The 20,394-nt window shown below is 42.9% G+C and overlaps 1 protein-coding gene and 1 non-coding gene across 9 annotated transcripts in view; one reads left to right on the top strand and one right to left on the bottom strand.

Annotated features, from left to right (window-relative positions):
* AUTS2 (activator of transcription and developmental regulator AUTS2) overlaps nt 1–20,394 on the bottom strand; it is a 986,895-nt gene that overhangs the window by 129,231 nt on the left and 837,270 nt on the right. The window lies entirely within an intron of this gene.
* On the top strand, nt 12,327–12,398 carry TRNAA-UGC (transfer RNA alanine (anticodon UGC)). The gene has a single exon. It is a non-coding gene; the product is annotated as a tRNA-Gly (tRNA).

Raw genomic sequence — 20,394 nt, forward strand, 5'->3', positions numbered from 1 at the left:
AATGCTTTACGAAGTTAGCTTCATATGGTTGAGCACCCGTTACTTCATTGGCCTCTTGCTGTCATGATGCAAAGACGGACTACTACTTCAGGTAGCAATTTTTAAACAGAAGTGGATGATTTTTCAAGCAATTATAAGCAAAAACGTCAAACAGAAAGGCAGAGACTGCCTATCTTACTGAGAGGAGCCACTGAGGCAGAAAATATGTGCCAGAGCGGATCGCCTGAGAGCTACAGTGAGCTTGCTGTCAGGCAACGCGTTTTATCAAACTAGAAACACGATACTCGCCTGCTCATAATACCCTCCTTTAATGAGGTGGCCAGAGCAGCCGTGCTCTGCTGTATTCAAATAATAAACACAGTGGCTTTTCAGCAACTGATTTTAATCTCGTTTCTGGATCTGAGGAGGGCCAGAGAAACCTAACCCTGTTAAAAAAAAAATGGGGTTGGCAACTTTGCCTGCTATCTTCAAAGGAAAAGTTAATGATGTCTAAGCAGATAGCAATGATACCATAGTGGTCAAGGGAACTCTTTCCATCTCTCTTTCACAAAGGCTCAGTTCTCAAAATACTAGACACTGTCTCCCATTCACTGGCAAAAGAGAAAAATCTCTAGACCCTCTTACAAGAACACATGTGACGGGCAGAAATCAGAGCACAATTCCACAAGGAGGAAAAGCAACTATAAAATGGAGCATTGCAAAGAATAACTCATTTACACAGTGTAGTCCTCCACTTGGACAATGGCTCCAGTGAGACACGACTGATTAAAATGATGTCAGTGAACTGAACACAGACAGGAAGGATGGTCGTTTGAGGCTAAAACACTGGACTAGAACTCAGGAGACGTTGGTTCAAATCTCAGCTCTGCCACAGACTTTGGTGCCCACAATTCAAGAAAGATGTTGATAAGTTGGAGATGATTCGGAGAAGAGCCAGGAGAATGGTTAAAGGATGAGAAATCCCACTTTATAGTGACAGACTCAAGGAGGTCAATCTATTTATCTTAAAGAAAAGGTTAAGGGGTGACTTGATTACAGTCTATAAGTACCTACATGGGGAACAAATATTTAATATTGGGCTCTTCAATCCAGCCGAGAAACGTAGAACGTCGATCCAATGGCTGGAAGTTGAAGCTAGACAAACTCAGATTCGAAATATCAGATGTCAATTTTTAACAGTGAGAGTAATTAACTATTGGAATAATTTACCAAGGATTGTGTCGCATTCTTCATCACAAATTATTTGTTTTTCTAAAAGGTTTGCTCTAAAACCTATTGTGCTCTAGAACTTAAGTTCTCTGGCCTGTGCTCTAGGGGAGGTCAGACTGTATAACCACAAAGGTCCCTTCTGGCCTTGGAATCTATGAATGTTGAGCAAGTCACTCAATCTCTGTGAGCCTCAGTTTCTCTGCTGTTAAATGCAGTTAATAACAACTCCTTTCTCCCACGTGTTGTGTTTGGGACAGGGACTACCTTTTTCTAGGTCTCTGTATAACATCCAGCACAAGGTGGCTTTGATTTTGGTACAAATAAATGATAATAAGTAATAATAGCACCCAAATCGGACAGCCACCAAACTTCGGGCACAGCCAGACTTTTTGCGGTGAGCTGAGCTGTGCTGTTATAGTTGTCACAGGCCGAATTAAAAACCCACAGTGTGAACACGCCCAAGCTTTGGGAAAATTCAGGTATAAGTCAGGCCCTGTGGGAAAAAAACAAGTTAAGCAGCTTTAGGAATGAAGATAAAACAAAACACATACAATGTTTTAAAATAAGCCATCTGAAATAGAAACAAAAAATAAACCCAAGTTTAATGGCAACAAAGTGCATAGCACAAACTCCCCAAAGCCAGGCAAGTCCAAGTTAAATCCAACACTGCACACACCACCCATGCAGCTTATGATGTCTGGTGTTCACAATGCAGAGATGCATTTCAGTCTAGTCAGACTGGGTGGCTTAGATACCTGCTTATCAGCAGAAATATCTGAGCAGACAGAAGAAACATGCCATACGGCTGCTTGGCTCATTAATAGCACCCTCTTTGAAGGACTTTCCAGTTTTAAGAGTTGAAACGCTATACAGGGTTTAATGTTGTAAACAGAAAGTGAAGTCAGCCCTTTTATGATCTTCCTGTCCATGACACTGTGAAGGGAACCTCCTTGTCATTTAACCCTCTTCACCAAGATCTTATCTACACCCACAAATTGCACCAGGTTATCTTTGGTATTTAAGTCAATTTAAACTGACGCAGAAGGCTGTGTGGACACTCTGATTTTGTTTTAAGAATGGTTTATTTTGATTACACTTAAAGCTGTTCCTATTTGACCTAAGCTAAACCAAAATAAGGCACTCAAACTGAAATATGAGTGTCCGCATGTGAAGTTGCATCCATATAACTAAAACTGGTTTAAAATCAGATCCTGAGTTAGTGCTAAATTATCCCCAAGAGGTTCATGTTGCTAGTTCTCACAGTGGCATCACAGCTTAAATTTCAGCCACAATCTCTGATTTTTCACCTAAAAGATGAGTATGGAAGTATACACACTCGACTCTACACAACAGGTGACATTCAGTGGACAGAACATTCTACCAATGATGTGGTACATTATTATTATTATTATTTATGTGCATTGCAGTAGCGCCTAGAGGCCCAGTTATGGACCAGTGTGCCAGGCACTGTACAAACACAGAACAAGAGGGTCTATGTCCCAAGCTGTTTACACTCTAATAACACTCAGCCTTCTTTTGCATAGATTCTTTCACACAAACTGTCTCCCCAAAACCTTTACAGTGTTAAAGGACACAAGTGCACAGTTACAATTAAAAGAAGAAGAGGAGCGGAGGCAGTGACATTAAGACATTTAGGCAAGGAAGGAAAGACATGTTGTCCAATGAAGTTATGAAAATAGTTGGAGAAACCTGAAGAGGAAACTACTTCAACCTTTATTGGTGAAACTGCATGAAAGGATAGAAAAGGTCCATGCAAGATGAGGGGAGGGGAGCAGAGAGCACGTTCATGGGCTAATACTTAGAAATGTATAAAAGATGCATTTCACTTCTGCATTAGGCTCTTCCCACTGGAAATGAAGACTGTTACTTTGCATTCCTACAATAGCACCTTTCATATCAGCATTTCAATGAACTTTGCAAACATTACTCGAGAGTCTCAGAAAAACCTCATGATGTGGAGTGAATGGTATTACAGATATTTTACAGAAGGGCCAGTTAAGGCAGAGAAAGGGATCATGAGTTAGAGAGCTTTAAGAACAGAAACCAGGTGTCTGGACTTGCAGTTTCAGGATAGGCTGGGTTCTTCTCTCATACATAATCCTTAAAGTTATTTCTGCCCAGTGCCGTCACTATAAAAAACACCCTTCTCTTGAGTCCACTTGGTGCTTTGGAAACCTGTGTAATCCATTGAGTTCAGGCATAGATATTAGTGGACTATTTTGTGGGGAGATATAATAGAATCACGGAAACATGGGAAGGCCCTTTTTTTTAAATTATTATTTCTGGAGGCAAGGCTTTGGCTTGTACAGATCCATAAAACCTTTTGAGGTAGTATGGAGAAGCTTAATCTTTGGCTGACACCTGACATCTTTGCCAGAATTATGGTATTCTTATCCTGCAGACCTGAAAAGTGAGATGTGCCCTCGACATATGACCTGAGCAAATGTGAAGGCAATTTTATCGCTGGCGTAAATAAAATAAACTCTGACAGGCCTGAGGATGGGAGAAGTGGCGTGGCCCTGTGTTGTCCCCCTTTAGTTAAAACCCTTTGGACTTTGCCTTAAGCTCACTGCAGATGGCTGCTGATGCAAAGGGTGATATTTGCTTGTAATCTTTCCTTGGAAAGTAATTAGCTTCCATTTAGAGGGATGACAAATTGATCAGGCAGGAATCTCACTGAGCTCTGAATTGACGCTAAACTATGGTGTCTGGGGCTCTGGCAAGTCGGGTTTGTAAGTCTGTCAATGCATTTTACAGTTTCAAAATTCAATCACCCAACAGCAGGCGAGGAAAGACATTGCTCCAAGGGGGGGTAAGGGGGAGGGAGAACCCACCAAAGCCAACACTTCCTCCTGCAAGTTCATTATCGCCTCTCTAAAGCATGACGGTGGTGTGAAATGGGTTAGACGCACGGATGCCTCTGTTAACGGCCAAAGAAAAAAAAGTCGCACATCATTAGGAATGGAATAAACGATACCGAGGCACAGAGCAGAAATGATTTGATTAGCAATTTCCAGTTTTGAAAAGACCTGGAAGAGAACCAAATGACTATACAGAAGGTGTGATGGAGTTCTTAATTGCTGTAACTGCACAGGGAGACTCGATGATTTGTGACATATAATACAGCACAGTACGCTAACGCTAATAACTGTTAATTAACTGCAGCAATGATATACTCTCAAAATGCACATACAAGTTACCATAATTTCTAGATTAAAAGCTGCACTTTTCGAAGCCACAGGCAGGGAGGGGAAAAAAAAGGGGGGGGGGGAACAGGGTTGTTTTTTTTAACCTTCTTTGAGCACGGTTCACATCCCACCCAGAGGAAAGCAGCCAGACAACACTAGGAAAAAAAAATACTCCTGCTGAAATGTGAAACAGTTCCTGAATGAACCTCTCCCCCCAGAGAAGCAGTTATTAATTCTGAAAGGCTGCTGTTGCACCAGGCCATCTGGCTGTGCTGTGAGGAGTTCAGTACTGCTTGGATCCCATTTGCCCCAGCGACACCGTTCACTCGCCAACGTTAACGCACCGGTTTGAAATTTCATTTTGGTCCCTCCCTGGTCCTGTTTGTGGGTTTTGTTTTTGTTGTTGCTTTGTTTGTTGCGGGAGTTGGTTGCGCTGTCCCCTGCAAACACAGCTCTGTTGGAGACCTTCTCTGAGCCTGGAGACAGCAGTCTCTTCTAAGTGATGCCAAGAAGCGAACGTTACTCTGACTCCTAATAGCAATGCTGTACATTAGACTGGAAGGTAGCGCTCAGCAACAGCTGCTGGATTGACAGCCCTGGAGACTGAAGGCCTCTATTTATCCATCCTGCAGGTAGAGCACAGAAACTTCCTCACATTGCCCCCTGCCAATATGGCGAGGCTGGGATCATGTGACGCTGATTAGCTGTCTGGAAATTGCTAAAAGACTTTCTCTTTGAGATCAATAGTACTAAAGAGGAATGTAAGATGGGTGTCAGGAGAGAAAAATTATTAATGTAGAGTTTCTGACCAGCACTAAAATACTTTTGGCCTGTTTCCCCACCAAATTTCTTTCAGATGTAACAGATCTTTAGAAAGTCTCTTTAAATGCTACAGTCAAAGCAAACAAAACCAAGCACCTCAGTTACCCTGGGGGTGGGAAAGCTAACAGCTTAGTGCTTCTATTGGTCATCCATTGTCATGTACTCCATCTGCATCTCTCCCAAGGGACAAGTTAAGCCAGGTGGTCCACATCTTTGAAGGTACTGCTCTATGTTTCACAGTAGGACGAGTACAAATCTGAGCCTTATTGTAAATATATTGGAAGAATGGAAAAAACACACACACACTTGGGTTTCAGTGTCAGTGTTCACTGGTATGAGCTGAGCTACAGGTTACAGAAGAGATAAGAAACATGCACAGTACAAAGGAAAGAGGAGAGAAACAAAAATACTCTCAATATATGAAGAGGAAATAGAGACCAATGAGGATATGTGTGAATGGTCTGTCGACATATATAGATTACCCATCTCCGTAGCATCCATGTGCCACTGCCATGAAATATATCACAGGTAGACTTGTCTATCAGTCTAATACACTGCAAGCCAATGAAATGAAGGCATATCCTGTAAGACACTTGGGCTTAAGTGTATTTGTAGTCAGGACTCACTTTTAGTGAAGAGCACACAGGTCTTTTTAAGTATTATTGCTCCAATTACAGTGTTGTCAACCTCAGAAGATAATTCTCTCTCAACATACTAGCATTGGCTGTATGTGTACAATGGAAGAAAAGAAGAACAGATCTCCTTTTTATCTTGATATCAGAGCTACAGTAAATAGTACCAGTAAAAAAAATGTGGTTTTATATTTCAGAGAATCCTAGGCATGAAAGGAAAACATGGCCTGTTAAGTCATATACCGTCTCTGCCCTCAGGGCCAGTACAGAATTATTCCCTATAATATGTTCTCCAGTGCTCTGGCCAAATGTAAATAACTCATGCGATGGCATTTCTACCACTTCCCTTGGTATGACATTTCCCCTCCTTATTTAATCTCTGTCTCTTCCTACTGCTCCTAGTGATCATATCACTCCCAGTTTTGCTCCTGTGACTACCCTCTCCAAATCATATTTTCCTTACACACTAACAAGTACTTTTACCAGACAGATTTTAAATCTGACATGAATGCTATGTATAAAGATCCACACACTAGATATGTACTTAATAACCCCCCAGGGACAAAAATGCTTCTGTAACCACTAAAATGCATCCTTTGGGGATAAGTCAGCCTTGAGTAAAAAATTCTTAAAGACATTTTGTATGACAGTATCACTCCCTTTGAAAGTCTCAGGTGCCATTATAAAGATGAGGAGGAGGACTGTAATGCACTTTAAGAAATCAAGAATAATTAGCCTCGTGTATTACTGTTTTGCCATAAGATCTAAGTGATAAGTCATCCAAATTGCATGATTCTGAATAATCACAAATGCTAGTGTTAAAAAAAAAGAGACATGAAGTAAAACTGCGCATTCCACAGTTGTGTTGTGCTATATTAATGAAAGAAACCCCAAACATTTATGATCCCAGTACATGATTAAAAATATGGAGTCAGAAAGAAGGCTGACAAAGGGCTTGAGTCTGCTCTCAATTATATTGGTGTAAATCTGAAGTAATTCTCCTGATGCCAATGGCATTACTCCAGATCAACACCATTTCAACATTCCCTCTCGTAGGTCCCTCATTCTAGTTCCAAAGTTACCTATGTTCCACACAAATTGTCTGTCCCCTCAGCAATTTTATTGCTGAAAATTATTCACATATGGAATAAAGAATGAAAAAAACTAATGCGGTCTTGGGATGCATTAGGAGAGGTATTTCCAGTAGGGATAAGGAGGTTTTAGTACCGTTATACAAGGCACTGGTGAGACCTCACCTGGAATACTGTGTGCAGTTCTGGTCTCCCATGTTTAAGAAGGATGAATTCAAACTGGAACAGGTACAGAGAAGGGCTACCAGGATGATGCGAGGAATGGAAAACTTGTCTTATGAAAGGAGACTCAAGGAGCTTGGCTTGTTTAGCCTAACTACAAGAAGGTTGAGAGGAGATATGATTGCTCTCTATAAATATATCAGAGGGATAAATACCAGAGAGGAGAGGAATTATTTAAGCTCAGTACCAATGTGGACACAAGAACAAATGGATATAAACTGGCCACCAGGAAATTTAGACTAGAAATTAGACGAAGGTTTCTAACCATCAGAGGAGTGAAGTTTTGGAATAGCCTTCCAATGGAAGCAGTGGGGGCAAAAGATCTATCTGGCTTTAAGATTAAACTCGATAAGTTTATGGAGGACATGGTATGATGGCATAACATAGTTTTGGTAATTAAATATTCATGGTAAACAGGCCCAATGGCCTGTGATGGGATATTAGATGGGGTGGGATCCGAGTTACCCAGGAAAGAATTTTCTGTAGTATCTGGCTGATGAATCTTGCCCATATGCTCAGGGTTTAGCTGATCGCCATATTTGGGGTCGGGAAGGAATTTTCCTCCAAGGCAGATTGGAAAAGGCCCTGGAGGTTTTTTGCCTTCCTCTGTAACATGGGGCATGGGTCACTTGCTGGAGGATTCTCTGCTCCTTGAAGTCTTTAAACTACGATTTGAGGACTTCAATAGCACAGATATAGGTGTGAGATTTTTTGCAGGAGTGGTGGGTGAAATTCTGTGGCCTGCGTTGTACAGGAGGTCAGACTAGATGATCATAATGGTCCCTTCTGACCTAAATATCTATGAATCTATGAATGATGAAGTGGAAGTCACAGAGTTATTCACATTAAAGGAAGGCGTCCCATAGCATTTTAAGTATCAATAAGTTGTTCATTTTCCTCCTTTTGGATCTGTATCATGCCTTATGTTCCAAACAGGGGCTTTGACACGTTGAGAGATACAAATATAGAGGAAGATCTTCAAAGGCATAAAGGGGAGTTAGGCACCCAACCTAAAGTCAATGGGAGTTGGGTGTCTAACTTGCATTTTTGCCTTTGAAAATCTCTCCCATAACTCAGAACAGATTTTCACTCACAGGATGAAACTCATCCCTGTGCAGGCAGCCAATAAAATGTCTGGTGCTTAAGTCCCATTTAAGCCATATTTTGAGGTCTGAAGTGGTACTCAACTGATGTATCGATCTTATGCTGGCCATTTGCACAGGGTGAACTTCGCTCATGATATTCCAGTTGGAACTCCTTTGTTCGTGTCACATGAAAATGCCTCTGGGTCAGAGCAGCACGTTCTGTGCTAGCTGTACGAAATGCGCGAGTTACAATTAAACTGTTTTTTCCCCTCCAGACGAAAGCAAATATTTTCTATTAAGATTTGTTTCAAGCAGAAGCACACAAAATAAAAGCAAGAGAAATATTTGAGGGTTGCGTCGATTGGGGTATGCATGGAAAATTAACGCTCTGACATACATAATGTGCTTAATCTTTTGTGGCAACTTTTTTACATTTGTAAGAGTTATGGATTTTAAAAGTCACAGCTAAGATTGCTTAATGAACATTCACCACCCTGGCAGTGGAAGCAGGGCTGATGTGGTTTAGTCAGCTGTTAGCTTTATTGCCTCTCTTCTGTACTAAAAGTGACAAGTTGAACACATTATAGAGAGCTCAGATGTGTTATGTAGATGAAGCCTGCAGCAATATCTGCCTGCTCTCTATTATTTATGATGTCTATATAATACAATGGACTGAGATTTAAGCCATTGTGATGCAGTTTGTTTTCCAGGGCTCTGAAGTACAGCACATTTTACAGAGAATTGCATCTCTGTTACATATTAATCAAATCCATCTTACATGCAGCTCTTACACTGTAAACTAAAGAGAAAGAAAGATTAAAGCGCTTGGCTTTTCCTCCGCTGTCAAGGACTGGCAATAAAATAATAATAAGGGCTTCTAAATAATGTGTGTGTGACAGGCCTTTGCTCAGTTGTACAGTCCTTTATGGAGGTTAACTACAAAATAAGTTCCAGTGAGTGATTGGAAACAGGCGTGTGTGCAAGACTGTAATGCCAACCCCTGCATAACTCTTTGCAAAGTTCATTTGCAGAATTTCTCCCAACTTGATAAAGCAGTGTTGTTGCCACTCCAATCCTTCCAGTCATCAGTGCGTCCTGCCCAAGTTTACAATCCCCGTCCTTTTGAACTCACCTTCAGCTGTGGCCCCTTAGTGCAGAAAGCTAAACTCCAGTCACAAAAATCAGGCTTCCCCCCGCATTTTGGAAGTCATGGGAAAGTTATTTTACTATAGAATATATAAAACTCTGTAGAGGTCTGTGGTTTCGGATTTTTCTTTTTCATCATTATTTGGGTTTTGAAGATCAAGATGTGGAATTTTTAACAAAAGCCTGAAAAGACTGGAAGTTTTTAAGATGGTATGAATTGCAGCATTTATTGGATTGTTTTTCCCCCTCACCAGATTGTTCTGTCAGGCCGCCTTTTAAAAGTTAAAAGTTAAGCCTGCTCTGCCTTATTATCCCCACAACAGTTGGGCTCAACACGCCACAGCTTGCAGGCGGTCTGCCTGCTTCTCATCATGTTATTTAGATGCTCGTGTGTCAAATGCATGGAAGAGAAGCAGCCCAAGGCATCTGAAAAGGAGCCATTGAGGCCATCACAACTTGCTGTGCTGGTGAGCCACTGTCAGAGTGCAGGACTGGGAATCAGGAGGCATGCATGGGTTTGATTCCAGGCTATGACAGTGACCTTCTGTGTAACCTTAGGCAAGCCACATCACCTCTCTGTATGGAGGGTCCACTCTTAACTTAACACTTCCTAATCCAGAGATGAAAAGTGCTACATAAGCGATAAAGTACCACTGGTATTACGAACTGTGTAATAACTGAAAGAAAATAGAAGGCAATATGTTAAGTATATTATACATTGCACAGCTAAGTTAACCTGCAGAATCCACTTGGGAGAGTCGTCACTGGATCAACTTAAGGTGCTGCGAAGTTCAGATCTGGATTCTGAATGCCTCAAAGTTCAGTGGCTTTTGGACCTGGGGCTTTGCTTGAGTCAATTATAAAGATGAGGCCTCTTGAAAAAATATGTATTCAGATCTTGGTTTGTGTATTAATATCCCTGAACTTTAATGATATTTGGACCTAGAATTTTGGTTCAGGTTCAACTCTAAATCAAATAGTGTGGGAGGATTTTTAAAATGTTTGATACTTTTAGGACAGATAACTTCTGTATTGTAGTTATGCACCTTAAGATCATGGAAAAGGCAAATAAATGCCAACCTGCAGGGCATAAGATGACCCCTGCAGGGTCAGAAAAAAATCCTGACCTACAAACCTATAGCATGGGCAAATGTCTCAGGTGCAGTATTCCCCCCACATTCTTCTGAAACATCAGGTTTTGGCTCAATGATGTAATGCAATATGGCAACTGCTATGTTTGCTCTCAAAGAACTGCCATATACTGCTGCTGTGGATTTTCCGAGGGTCATGGTGGTATTTTGAGACTGTAGTCATAAGATGATACTACTTTCCAACATCTCCATTATCTCTTCTAGCATACCTAGTCTCATTTGCTCAGAGAATCCTGAGTACTTTAGTTTTTTATTTCACAGCATGTTTATATGCAGTAATATCCATGTTTGATGGCTGGGACTCCTCAGAAGTTTGCAGGCGTTGCAGCTACCTCAGCATGATCAGTCTGGGGTTTTGATTTTATATTTCTTTTATCTCTTAGTATCTGGGAAAAAAATTAACATGTCTAAGCTAACTCCCTCTTCTGTCTCTCCCACTGCGTCTGGTCTTGCTTCATCTCCCACTTAAACCCATTTTCTGCCAGTGTAATGCCAACTACTGACTTCAGTGGACTCACTCCAGCACTGCACTGGTTGTAAAGGAAAGAAGAATTGGATGTATTTCAGAGTAAGAATTTTCTTTATAATTATGGGTTATATAGCACTGGGCACAAAGGAAGCACTGAATAAATAACTGATGATAATGAATGAAAAGAATCCTGACTCTTTGGGCCTGCCTTGCCCACGGTGTAGCCATTTAAGCTTTGGCAAAGTGAGTATAAAACAGACCCTTAAAGGGTTTTCATGCAACTAATGGTAATTCTAGACTAGTGCCTCTACTTCACTGTGTAGCTCACCAGGTTGCCAATTCTCATGACATTTGCTATTTGTTTTTTGTTTGTGTATTTGTTTTAAAGTGTCCAGGCTCTTGGATTCACACAGTTAGGTGAAAATCTTATACTGAAAATTTGAAAAATTTTATGGAGAAAAGCTTGAAAACATGAACCCTAAAGGCTCAAAACCCAAAAGGCAAATAAAAAGAGCCCCAAATGAATTATTTGTAAAGAATCACGATTTTTAAGCAATCTCTTGATTTTTGACTTCCTAAGAGTTGGCAATACTCAACTCATTTCTTCAATTGCTGAGACCTGTCTTAAAACTTCTCCACCACCTGATCTACCTCTGACCATCCTCACCAGTATCCACGTAGGGAAAAGCCTGTTTTGAAGAGCAGTTGCCAAGAAGAACCTCCTTGCTTTTATTTCTGATGAATGCGGAGAGGTAGAGAACAGAGTGGGCTATGCCTGAAATATATCAAGACTGATTTTATTTTGAAGGAGATTATGTTCCTTCCATTGTGGTAGCTTTTAAAACCATCTTCTGTAGATTTCCGACACCCAGTACAGTGTCACAGGGAAACGTTCTCCAAGTCCGGAGATGGTATCTTGAGGGATAGTCATTCTCATTTCCACATAAACCAGACTTTAAAACAAAAGAGAGAGAGAGAGAGAGACCTAGCTGCTTGTAGTAGTGGGGTAGTTTCTTTCACTCCACTCTACCTGGAAAGTGGTCAAAGTGCCACCCGAAGCTATGAGAATTCATTTCTCAGGCTTTGGGAAATGAGCTGGGAAAACATGAGCTCCAGCCTCCTGTGGTTTGTATGTCTGCATCAGGAGAAGCCTAGAGAATATGAAGGCAGACTCTCCAATTCTCTCCTTTACCTTGTCTTGAAAAGTAAATACACTGCTCCATTCAGTAGAGAATTACCACGGGGGGGGGAGGGGGGGGATTGGAAAACTCTAGGGGCTAGATAGGGGAAGGGGATCTAGCTCAGTGGTAGAGCGCATGCTTTCCGTGTATGAGGTCCCAGGTTCAATCCCTGGCATCTCCAAATTGCTTTGGGGCGGGGAAGGGATAGCTCAGTGGTTTGAGCATTGGCCTGCTAAACCCGGGTTGTGAGTTCAATCCTTGAGGGGGCCATTGAGGGATCTGGGGAGTTGGGGATTGGTCCTGCTTTGAGCAGGGGGTTGGACTAGATGACCTCCTGAGGTCCCTTCCAACCCTGATATTCTATGATTCTAGGGGCCTTGCTTACAAACCCTTACATTAACAGGCAGCAGTGTGAAGAGACTGTCGCACAGGCTGCTGAGAACAGAGTTGTAAGTCACTGTGCAGGTTTGCTGAAGGAGCCTGGGAGCAGCTGCATCCCTTTATTCCCTAAATAACGTATTGATATGAGCACATGTATTTTCCTGTTGAAGTGGCTCACAGAATAAATGTGCATCCCATCCAAAGAGAGATTACTATGGCAGCAGATGTATGCTATACTGCAAACAATAAACGTATGGCGCCCTAATCCGATACAACACAATTTCGTTTCATACTAAATCCTTCATGGAAAGTATCACAAAATGCTTTACAGCAATAGGAGGTGGGAGTCCTGCTCAATGCCTAAAGCCCTAGGCAGTTTGGACTCCCGGGTTCTTTTCCTAACCCTGCCACTATCCCAGCCTGGGCTTCTTTTGACCCTGCCTCTGACAATGTGGGCAACTCACTTACGCACACGGTGCCTCAGCCTATCCAAACGGAACATGAGCATGCACCCAGCCTCACAGGGAGATGAGAGTCTTAATTCCTGTTTGTAAAGTGCTTTCAGATACCTGGATAGATGCTGTGTGCTATTCATACACAGAGAGAACGCTTTACTGCACAAAGCTGGGGTCAGTGACTCCCATGCAGGGCAAACGACATACGGAAACAAAACAAGCGCAAATAAACTGCCAACGATAAAAATCCAAATTCATGCAGGCTCGTCATGACAAGGCAAGAATGGAAGGAAAGCTGGAGTAGCGGGGGCAGGGATAGTAGCTTGGCATTTAGTGCTGGATGCAGGCAAAGACAAACCAGAAGGTTTTGAGGGAAGATCTGAAGAAAGGATGTGACTCAGGAGGAGACGAGGGAGAGAGTTAAATGGGCCAGCACAAATGAAAAAAGCAACCCCCAGCTGTGGAGAGTTCTGAAGAGAGGACAAAGAGGAGACCAAGATTGGAGGAGCGGCATGAGCAGGCAGGGGCACCAGAGGGTCACAGAGGAGGTCACAGAGATGGGGTGGTGCGAGTCCATACAGAGCACTGAAAACCAGGAGGGCAAGTTGGTATTTTTATTTGAAGTTGTATCGTAAATGGCAAGTGGACCTAATTGTAAACAGCGGGGCTTCCCCTTGCATGTCTTTATCCTTTGCGTTAAATCTTAGTTGAGAAACAGCACAAGGCACTGAAAACAAACACACACACACACACACACACACACATAAACAAACTAAGCTTAGCATAGTTCAATCCCCACCTTGCTTGATCCTCCTCTAAACAGTCAACAGCCCAATGATATCTCTGCCGCTGATTATTCAAGGGCCATTACGATATCAGTGAATGACTGATTGCATTTAATTCAAGTACATCATATATTTGGAATTCAGTTTATCCTAGCTATTCAGAGCTCCCACACACAAAGTATAACAGATCATTTAAAACCAGTGCAGGTCACATCCTGAGTTGTGGCACTAACCATATAATTTCCTACTCTCCTAGGGGCATTAAATCCTGCAACTGCTGACCTGCCAGCAGGAGAGATGACCTCACATTTGTCCTGCTTATTTTTGGCTAATAACCATTAGGGACAATGGCAAGGGCTCACACCTGCTGCCCAGTACTAGTGCAGATCAGTCCCAGCAGGAGGCAAAAGCTGAAAATCTCCTCCCCTTTTCATTACAGGCTTTTGTCACTCATGCACGCACACAAAGCTACTCAGGGGGATTCTAAGAGAATTAAGCGTAAGTGACAAAGTGTGTCCTACCCCCTAGCAAGTTAGCAAACACTGTTGAGGGGTTTACACAACGTTGTCAAGCATCAATATTGATTAAAAGACATTTATATCACTTTTCCCCTAGAAGGTGTGCAGAAGCTAAAATACACAAGACACATCACCAACAAGGTTATTTATACCACCACAGCTTATCTTTACATAAAAAATGCAAGCTCTATGCCTGTAAAGGGTGTGATCTAGCAGGACCCCTGAAGTCCACTCCTTAGATCTGGGTCTGGGGAATTCTCAGAGGTCACCTCAAAGGTCACCCTTAAAACCTTCCACTGGTACCGGCGCTAATGTAGGTTGGCCGCTTCTAACCCCGAGTGGGGCTGCAATGGGGAGAGGTTTTAAGGAAACTGTGAGTGCACACAAGGATTCGAGGTAAGAGCCACCAGAACGATCTGTCTGTGGCACTTTCAAAACGCACTAGAATCTAAACTCTTTGGGGCAGGAGCCTTATCTTAATACCAGTAAGGCTGCTTAAATACAGATGTCATTGCCACGGTACCTCTGGCGGATAGTGCATTGTAATGGACATTCTAGCCCTCTACGCCACAGCTCCTGAAACTCACCTATTCTCCAAAGGAACCTTAGTAGTCCTTGTTTGTAAACCCCCTAGCACACTGCTGGTGCTAAACAGGTGATAAATACATCACTAATAGTAACTATTCTTTCTGCAGACAAATCACACCCTGTTTCTGCAAGACCACCAATTTTGGTGTCTCGGTACATGAGACTGTAAATAAATACTGTATCCATATTTCTCTGTGGGCCTGATCTTACTACCGGCGTACCATGACATAGAAAGAGTCTCAGCTGCTGTAAATCGGTGTAGGTCCACTGACTTCAAGGGAGCGCTGCCAATTCACATCAGCTGAAGACCTGGCCCTGGATGTATATATTTTTTAAGCTGGGCCACTATAAGTCTCTGCCTTGCACTTCTCTGAAGCAGGAGCAGCAGCAGCTCAGGTCCACGTTGCAGTGAAGTATTAACTCATACTGAACACAGTTTGTCTCCAAGGACCCTCTTGGCCCCTTCGTCATCCTGTGCTGACATTTTAATCGCGCTTTTGTGGGAGCCGGCTGGCAGTTTGTCATCAGGAATGGCGCGGCGAGGGGCCAGAGCGGGCTGCTAGCTGTGGCGGCTGCCGAGGGAAGCAGCCCATTCTGACAGACTGAGCAATAATCTGAACTTACTGCACTGAGCCTGTGGGACACCAGCCGGGCCGCTTTATCTTCTTCATTAAAGTGCGCTCAAAAAAAAAATCCATTTTCCTTTAAAGTCTCAGGAACAGATGGAGTAAAATTAATTGCGCCATTAAGTCCCGATAGACAATACCAGAGTGGTTTTCTTTCAACAGTGCATGTGTGTTACAAAGTGCTCTTCGTAAAAGGCAATTACTGCAACATTTGCCATAAAATAAAGGTTGCTTTAATGGGCAATAAACACAGGCTTCAAATTTTGTATGAAATGGGTCTCCAAAGGGCACTGTTATAGGCAGCTCAAAGGCACAACTGACTTTAGTATTTCTGCTCTGGCTCCAGCTCAGCTAGTTCGGAGAACAATGATTTCCACCCTTGGATATTTTCTGATAGAATTATGTATGCGATGTTAGCTCATCGCCGGGCCTTTCAATCCAGTTTTTTCTGGTCAGGAAACAGTGGCGAAGGGAGACTCCAGCAGCTGGTCTGCTGGCTGCCATCAATCGCTTAAAAGAGACAGTAAGACAGAGGCATATGGAGAGCGGCCAGGAAGAAGAGGTAGGTCCCGGGGCCAGCTCACTAGAGGAGTGGTTCATTCCCTAAGCAGAAAATAACGAGGCCTGATTTCCTGACATCATCCCCCTGCCAATTAGAATCATTATTGGGTTGGTTTGGCACAGGATTCAATATTATTATTTATTTTGATCGATAATGCAGTTGACATTAAAGAGCCTAGCAAAATGGACATCGAGTCCATGCAGATACCAGGGTGCAATGAGGCTATAAAGATAGCTGAGAACCAGAGGCAAAGCTATTTCTAAGCTTTACTTTTTGCTAAGGTCACTGAGCAAAACAAAAATCAACAAAAGTAAACCACCACAAGCCCAATCTCAAGAACCCTGTGGGTAGGTTTAAAAAACCCATGGCTGGTCCAGGTCACAGGGTTCAGGATCGGGGGCTGAAAAATTGCTGTTTTGACCTCTGGGCTCAGGCTGGAGCCTGAGCTCTGGGACCCCGTGAGGGTGGAGGGTGCCAGACCATGGGCTTCAGCCAAAGCCCAAATATGTACACAACCATTTTTAGCCCTGCAGACCGAGCCCCGTGAGCCTGCTGTGAGCTGCGGTCGTGCCAGGGCTTTTATCCCCGTGGACATGTACACTGTCAAAGTGCAGTTGGTTTCCAAAACAAGGCTATTCAGTGTTCTAACCTGTCCCAAATGACCAATCTACTGCAGGTGACGTGAGAAATAGTACAGTCATTGTCTTTCTCCATAGCCTACAATTCCTGCCACACCCAAAGATTAAAACGAGGCAGTTTACACTCATATACAGCCTGCCTTGCCAAATTGCCGTGAAACTATAAACTACCTGCCCACAAAATCTACGTGCCCGCTCTTTAGAATGATGACTGACCCAAAACAAGAATAAATGATAGCTTTAACATCCCGTCAACAATCCTCTCATTCTGGTGGAGTATGGAAGTAAAATGTTGCATGGCTTTATTGAGCATGTGCACACACACCCAGACATGTAATAAACGGTTTCTATCTGATCCAACTTGCTCAGATTTATTTGAAAGGGAGTGTGTGTGTGTGTGGGGGGGAAATAATTTCAGTTCATTGTATTTCCACATTCCAGTAATTACAAAGCGAGCATGACATATAAATGATCCATTAATTGAAATATGGGCTTCATGAACTCCTATATGTATCGTGTAAATCCATATTTAATTAAATAAAGCCAATAATGCTCATTTCAAAGGGAACATTTTTATTTAACCATGTGCTTTATGCCATATGTGCTCATTTCACTTTGACCATTCCTTATTAAATCACAGCTTGCAGGCAAGGCGGGGTGTAGGTGTACAAAGCAACTTGAGATATATCCAGGGCACCCAGGCTTTAATTATCTGTATTTATACGGCTACCTCAGGTCACAGGCTACTGTACGCTTTTTTAGGTAGCAACATCAGTCAACACCTCTGACTGAGCGGCATTAATAACCCACTTAATTGCCTTAATCACCTTCTACATATCTAAGAAATCACCACACTTCAGTTGTCTGAACCTGATGCAGTAACATCAGTATCACCCACTGGGTGCTAATGTTTCAGGATTCAAGAGTAACAAGGTCTAAGCAAGGGCTCTGGAGAGTGAACAGCATTGCTGCCGCTGTCTGCAAATATTCACAATGACCAAGAATTTACACTTCTGAGTTACAGACTGGGAGAATCAATGAAAGGTCCATTTAGGTCATCTAGCCCTGATCCCTGCCAGCACAGGATTTGTGCCCCGATATATACATTCTAAAGTTTTCTCTTGGCTTGTTTTTAAATGCCCCATATATTGATGTACTCAACCCTTCCCTTGGAAGCCTTTCCAGTCTTCCCAGACATCACCAGAGAGAAGCTGCGCCTGATATTCTGCTTGTACTTTCCCTTTTTAAAATGCCGTCCCATTTCTCCTTGTTAGGCCCTCTTTCAGCACTATAAACAATCCTCCCTTGCCTTGGTGTGTGTACACTTTACATGTGAGTAGATCATGTGCTCTCTCCATTAGTTACCCTATCCATATTTATCCCTTGCAAGATAAGCAGCAGGGAACGCAGGACTACTGAGCTGCAGCACAAGTGTGCACAGGGTATACGTATAGGTGCAAGTAATGTAAAACCCTAGCTGTCGTCCTCTGCAGTGAGCAGGAATAAACCACAACTACCGTGGATGCCCAAAAGTGCACTTTGAAGAAACCATGGGGTAAAAAAAGGAGTGGGCTGTAGGCAAAGAATGGGTGGGTGTGTATGAAGAGTCTTAGGCATATGTGTGATCTTTAGCAAGCCAATGAGCAAGCCTATTGCCTTTAGCAAGCCTATTGTCTTAGGCTTCAGTCCTGCTACTGATCAGAAGAAATTTCGTGGCAATTTAGCAGCGTTCTCATTAATACTGAATGAGGCTCTGGCTTAGCTCCATGTCCTGCTCACCACTTTCTTTGTACTTATGCATCCAACTCTTGGCGCCTGCATTGGCAGGATCGAGCCCGCAGTCTCTCTTAAACCTCCTAATAACTGCTGTTGCTCTTCTTGGGAGTTCTCACTGGGTAAGATTTCCAAAAGCACTCAACGCCAACCTAACTCTGCTCCCAATGAAGTCGACGGTAAAATGCTAGTGGCAATCAAGTCCCTGGCCTTTCTTGAGCAAGCCCTTTAACAAGCTTAGACAATGGCACACAAAGTGTTAATAAAATTGTCAAGCAGACACTTAAAGGTCTAAACTGGCATGAAGCAACGGCCCTGGTTTGTGGGCAGTATGGAATGTCTTTGTTCCAGTGTGACCTCTGGGTGGCATTGAGAGTCCCGGTGTTCTCTGGGTCCATGCCACCTTTACAGTGTGTGATCTCCCCCCACAGCCACTTAGCTCTGCCAACTCCCTTCCCCATTGAGGGCATACTCTTCTGGAAACCCCAGGGAGTTCTCCTGGCCCCCTTCCATGGGTTTCTCCACAGGGTAGGGGCACATGGGCGCTAGGTTCTGCTGTCAGATGCAATCTAAAAACACTAGAGAGCAGCACTGACGCACCCCATGAAAAAAACCCAGTGTGCCTTCCACTTCTGTCACTGCTAAAGAGAAATGGTACCTGAGATCAAGCAGCCACCTATAAAGTCTTTGCCAAGCCGTGCATGTTAGAAATGTAAAAAAAAAAAAAAATTCTCCTTCTGACACCACCACCATCTCAAGACTTAAAGGCGACCTCAATATGAGCTGCACAAAATAAACAAGATGCTAAGAGCTTTCAGGAAATTCAAGCGGTGTTGCTCATAACAATTAATAATAAATAGTAATACTAATAGTTTGAGAAAGCCTGCACATGAATGCAAAGTGCTTCTTGCACGCTAATACAGACTCACTGCAACTCTCTGAGGTAGGCAACTATTACTACGAATGTTTTACAGACTGGGAAACAGCAGCACAGTAAGAGCTAAATAAGCAAAATTACCAAGAGCAGAACTTGGAATATAACCCAAAGCTCCTGACCCACTGCCCTGCTCTAACCATTTGGCAACATTTCTTCCCCCCAGACTAACTCACTAGAAGAGCTAGGTCAATGACACCAGAAAAACAGAAGCACAGTGTGGTATCAGCAGGAATTGTGAGCTGTGTATTGATATTCAGAAAAGGCTACTACGGAGCACACTATATCAGTCCCAATTCTGAACTCAGCGGATGGCCCTGTTTACAACGAGGAACCCACACATCGGTGCAAATGGCTAAGGCAGATATGCTGCGCCAGCACGAAGTAGGGCTTGCAGTGCTGTATGTTACTGGATTAAACTGAGCCAATGGAAGCCTTGCTTTGCACCTGTCCAACATGTCTAGATCTGGTATTTGCATTGGGTTAACTACACAGTTGCGGTTCCAACTGGTGTAAATTTCGTTACCATAGACAGGGTCTAAATCTGCAGTAACTCCACGGAAGTCAGTGGAGTTGCCCCAACACAAAGCCAGTGTACATGAGGTTGGAATGAGTCCCGCAGGTATACCGCAAGTCACACGCACAGTCACTGAACTGGATGACTGATTTGCTGGTATAACAAATGCTTGGGTTGCATTTTTAAGTGAAATAAGGCAAGATGGCAATCAGTGATGGCTATTGCAATGGGGACGGACTTTGTTTCCACAAAAGAGATGTTGTTTATGCCCCTATCCCCAGAGAGTCTCGTGATTTTTTTTTTGAGCAATGAGCTGAGTTGATAAAGTTATATTGCCAAGAGCTTGTCCTACCAAAACATGGCAGCTTCCATGGCTCTTGCTACAGCATGTTTAGATTTA

The sequence above is a fragment of the Caretta caretta genome, chromosome 17 (assembly GCF_965140235.1).
Source record: "Caretta caretta isolate rCarCar2 chromosome 17, rCarCar1.hap1, whole genome shotgun sequence".
In the NCBI taxonomy this organism is placed as follows: Eukaryota; Metazoa; Chordata; order Testudines; family Cheloniidae; genus Caretta; species Caretta caretta.